Genomic DNA, 5,620 nt, shown 5'->3' on the forward strand with positions numbered 1-5,620 from the left:
TCTGCTGGAGCTGTGCTAATAAACAAAACTTCTGTGCTCTTTACCTATTGGAATGAAGCAGGTAGTCATTCAAAACAAGATAAATACAGTGCAAATTTATTTCAGATTTTTCTCCACTCCCCAGCTGTCACAGACCTTCAGCTCAAAACATGGGGATGCTCCAAAGCCAGGACTTGAGCCCCTTGTTGACCACACAGATAAAGCAATGCTGCACATGATTATGGGAAGCAGAACAAATATTTTCAGGGCTGATTCCTCCAGCTGCTACACTTCCAGCATCACTTTTCTCATCAATAATTTCACTTTTTATATATTTATCGTCATAGTTCCTTAAAGGCCTGTTCATAATCACACTCTTGCCATGTGCCAATTAAGCCCAGGAGAAGCCCTACCTCCTTCTTTGAAATATCTATAGACTAGATAAAAAAGCCAAAACCCATGAGGTTAAAACTTCCTTTGCTCTGGGAAAAGAGGTGGTAGGAGGAGAGCCACTGGCCAACAGCTTCCTCCAGCCTGTGTTACTCTTTTCCCTTGGTTCTCATACATCCGGTGCTGAGTGCTCTGAGATTACGGAAGGCACGGTGCCACCTCACCAAAATCATGCCCATGCAATTTTTATATAAAATTAAGCCTTTAAGATGGATGCAGACTTGAAAACAGCTGAACAGCAATGCCCTGATAGTCCACTTAAAAACAACCAAACTGTCAAGTGCAAATGTGCTGAAGCATTTTCACAAGCTGCCTGGCCCCCTGCCAGCTCAGCCCCCACGGCCGGCCGGCACTGTGGGCAGCCTGTCCACGGAGCTGCAGCCACAGAAGGACAGGACTGCTGCTCTCAGACTCTGCATCTCCATGACAACACTCCTGAACAAACCTTGTGGAGAACCAAGAGCCCTCGACACACCCAGGCTTTGCCAGGAGTCCGGTCCATGGCCAGGCACAGAACCTGGAGGCCCTGGAACCGCGGCTTCCAAGATGCAAGATGTGACCAATATGAAATACAGTAATTCCACCAACTTTACTGCTGCACTGCAATATTGACAGCAGCAGTCCTACTGGCTCAGAAGAACAGAAAGTATGAAAAAAATTCCATACACACCAAAAACTAACAGTAAAACTGATTTTTGAGAATGTTCTTTTTTTCCCAAGAGGAGCAACAAAATGCTTAAAAAAGCACACTGAAATTATCATGAAACATAAGTTATTACTGATTCTATTTATGATAATATTCATGTTTTGTAGAGGCCTTATTTTACATCTTTAACAATTATGTTTTGTAGAGGTCTTACTTGACATCTTCCCAATGCAGGGTTGCATTTTTCCCAGAATTCCTTTTCCAGAACTATGCCTTTAAATTTGGCAGAAGCTTTACTTCTACAGCTGTTGATTGGCAGGTCCTTGGGTTTTTTCTTGCATTTCTGGTAAGTGCTCATATTTTATTGTCTTTTATCCTCTGGATTCCCAAGGAAAAAGTGTATTTTCAACAAACATAGGGGAAGCTCCTCTATTTCTCAAAGCATTGCTGATTATTCTAATTAAAACTAGCTCCAAGACTGACCATCAGCCTTCACTGCAGTGCAATAGGCACCTCTCTGCAATGTACGCCTTTGTATTTATTGTAACTATTTATATAAATGCTGCAGTCAGCTCTGTATCCACATAAACCTAACACCATTTATATTAATTTTGTAAGACTTTTGTTAGACAGTGCTAATTTAGTCAAATCCAAGTTGATTATAAACTGTTCTTCTTTATAATAACTATGTTTGAAAACTATGTTTCTAAGAGACAATCCAGTTTACTTTGTTAAAATAAGTTATATTTAATCTGGGCAGGGATGTTTTCCTCCTGTGTCTGGCCCACCATTATTTGGTCTAATGGATTGAGTTAAAGGCAACAATCTTCAAAATCCCATTCCTCTCTCTCTTTGAATGTTTCTGCACTATGCAGACTTCTTGGCATCACCTTGGCTTCTGCTGGGTTTCAGAAATAATTGTTGATGATACAGTAAATTTGTTTTCTCTCCCTTGTGTTTAAATCCCAATCTTACAAACACTCATGTATTTGCTCAGTTTTATGCACGACTAAGTCTTTGGCGTTAATGAGGCTGCTCATGTGCATAAAGTTAAGCATATGTGCAAGTGTTGTATGATCAGGGTCTTAGGATGCCAATTTGCAGTAATAACAGATTTGCATAAACTCATGATCCCAAGCACTGGGCTTCCTGCTCATTATCAGTAGTGGAATTAATTTAGCTGTTTTTCATTCCATGATGTTTATGAACCTGTTCTTTTTTTTTATTTTGTGAACTTCAAGTTGTTGTGATTACCAGTCCTCAGCCATTTTTGATTTTGTCCCTCTCACTTAACATATGTGGGGCTTTTCCCTCCATTTACAACTAGCTCACCTTAACCATGTTAGTATGAGCTCATTTATGCTCAAGATAAAAGATCAGGTCACACTTCTTAAGCTGAAAATACGCTCCATGCTGTGTAAGAGATCTGCAGAAATACCAATTGCAAATACCCAGCTAGGACTCATCAAAATCCTGTGCACAAGTCATGGCTGCTGTTGTCAAGGGGTTAGGCCCTAAATGAAGTGAGTAGCAGCTGTAACCCATTTAGTAGAGATGCCAGCTAAGGGAGAGGCAGCCTGCACTCCTCTCTGGCAGGTGGGTCGCATTGAAGCAGAAAAAAGCAAAGTATATCCTCACTGAAATTACAGTGCGTGTCCTACTGAAGGATAATCTCCCTTCTGATGCTCAGCTCTGCTTTGTCTTCATTATGATTGACACTTAATACCTATAATACAACTCCTAAAGACTCTGGGGTTTGACTCCTCGTTCTGAGAAGCAGTGCTGCATTTACTCCCTCTCTCAGTGGATGGGGCATGACGAGGTGTCCCCCCTTCCCTGGCAGGGCCTGCTGAGGACACACCTTCCCAGAGACCCTCCCTCTGTGGTGCACCCAGCTCCCAGAGCTGACCTGCAGTTCCCAGAACAGATGAGAGCTGAGTTGGGATCTTCCAGCCCCCAGTAAAGTAGAGAAGGCTCTGGAGTGAGCGAGGGATAGCCGTGCTGCAATAGGGAAACAGAGGTAGAAACAGTGACACTTGGTGAGTAGCAAAACAGAGGCATGAATGCCTCCTAACCCTAATATGTAACATTTTTAAAGAGGGGGAGAAGATAAATGAATAAATTCTGCTACAAAAGAGATAATTGAGAGCTTTCATCTCAAGAACCTCTGGAAGCCAACTGGAGCCACAGAGAGCAGTATCTCTGGAGGCCAGCCCAGGAGGAAGCTATTAACCCTCTTAGTGCTGGTGGAGAAGAAGGAAAGCCTAAAGTAGTAAATAAGTGAATCTCTGTATGTCTCAAAGCCTTAACTTCAATTCTTTTCAGTACAGCAGCTTTCTTTGCCAGCCCAGACCCTTGAACACACAGGGAGAGTCACAGGGAGAGTGCACAAAGAGGCTTGGCTGTCTCTGCAGGGGCTGCAGATGGAGTAGCTGGAGCACAGGTCTGCAAGGGCAGAAAGGAGCATCCCATTGTGTCCCACCTTCTGCAAGGCAGGAACTCCCCTTTCTTAAACAGCTTTGTTCCCCTACCAGGGGCTGCTCTCTGAGCTGCATCTGATTGTGGTTTCCAAGCTCTGGCTTGGCTCTTGCAGACGCTATTCCTGTAACAGACAAGCCTGCTCCTCTGCCACGTATTTGTTTAAATGGGTTCAAAAGTTCCCAGCTTCCTGACGACTTTTTTTCCCCCCTTTGTTTTATACCAATCAGTTAATTTGCTAACATCACCCTCCGTATCTTCTGATCTTAGGCAAGCTGGCGGGGTTTACTGGTGCCTTTATCGCCACATTACAGCCAGCAGTGAGGAATGCAGGTCAGAAGGGAAATAAGAAGGGACGGCTCTTTTGAAATGGGGAGGAACAAGGTCAGGGTTGTGGGGCAAACAGGAGAGGGTGGAAGTGCAGAAAAGGGATGTACTTTCAAAACAAACTCATGCTGCACTAATCCAACTGCTATTCAGCTTTATCCCCCTCTGCTTATACATTGCTAGAAATCTCCTTTTATCTTCCTTTGTCTCTTTTTCTTATTCTGTCTATTACAAAGTCTTCACGAAACCACTTATTTTTGTTATACATTTTATAAAATGCTCTGAGTATTTCACAACACACTTTTATTAGCTTCTGATCAAGAAGTCTGTTTCAAATAAAAACATTAGAACCGATCAGAAATGGGAACGTTTTTCACAAAAGGTGATGGTTTTTGTTTTGAGAACAATCTACTTTTTAGTCAGAATTTTTGTCCTAGCCAACAAAGAGCTTTTTTTATCTCTTTCCCAGTTACTCCAGATTTACAAGAGTGAGAATGAAAACACTGCAATTTTTGTCCTCATTACAAAAGGGACAGAGATTTAGAAGAAAAAGATTCATTGAGCAGTAATATTAGAATAAAATTGTGCTGTTTGGCTTTGGTAGCTTTGTGCTTGTTTATATAAGTGGATTGATCAGAGGCACTCATATTTTGTTTTTTCCACTGCTCTGCATGTCCTTGTTGATCAGGACAGTCCTGCTTTATCTCTCACAGTGTTCTTCCAGGTCATGGTTGAGCACAGAGGCATGACCATGAGGAAACTTGCCTTTACTTCTGCCAATCACATGCCAGTCGATAAAGAGAAATCCATTTTCTTTCTACCTAGCACTAAAGTGGGAAAAGAAAGGTTCTCTTTTCTTTTCTTCTTTTTTTTTTTTAATGTGTATGTGCAGCAAAGTAAACAAAAGTTTAAAGTAAACTTTTTCAAATAACTCTTTTTCCTGGCAGAACTTTCTCTGCCTTCTGCTGGCTGAAGGGCATTGTAATTCATGCAATAAAGGGGGAAAAGATCTGCTGGTAGAGATTGTTTACTTTAAACTTCTGTTTGTTTTGCCTCCACTCCGGGAAGAATGTAATATTTCTATAAAGCTCTGTTAATTTTTTTTTTTCTTCCTTTGACTGACTTGAGCACTGGAGAAAGCACTCGATCAACAAACAGGAAACCAAAGACTTTTCATCCCTGTAGGACAGAAGTGGCACAAACTGCTGCACTGCAAGCTGCTTTCAACTGATCCTCCTTGGGAGTGAATGGATGTTACTTGGAAGTAACCCATACACTCGGGTCAAAATTTTCAAACCAGTCTCCTAAGCCCAAACATCCCACTGAAATCTATGATGGAGTCACTAAACTACTTCAGATAATAATTAAACATAAGTGCCAGAGTGTGGGTGTAATCAGTAGGCCACCATTTGTGGATGTTCTGCCAGTTGGACGAGCTGGGTTTCAGATCCGGTTTCCAGGCTGGCAGAGCAGATGTGCAGATCTAGGAGCTGGTCCTTACATGGAGGCAGAGCTCCATCAGAGGTGAAAGTGCCATGCTGATTGCAGACCAGGCTTGTCTAGCAGTGGTTTGAGGTGCCTTATCACTTTGTGGGCAGCAGCTCACAAGTTGCCCACCATAAAGCAAGTGAAAACTGAGTTTCACTTTTCCCTTGTCAATTGCTGTGGACTCTGTGTATGTGCCTGTCTGTCTGTCTGTTTTTTTCCTCCTTGCTGAAAGAGGTTGAGGCTGAGAACATG

This window comes from Zonotrichia leucophrys, chromosome 8, assembly GCF_028769735.1.
Source record: "Zonotrichia leucophrys gambelii isolate GWCS_2022_RI chromosome 8, RI_Zleu_2.0, whole genome shotgun sequence".
In the NCBI taxonomy this organism is placed as follows: Eukaryota; Metazoa; Chordata; class Aves; order Passeriformes; family Passerellidae; genus Zonotrichia; species Zonotrichia leucophrys.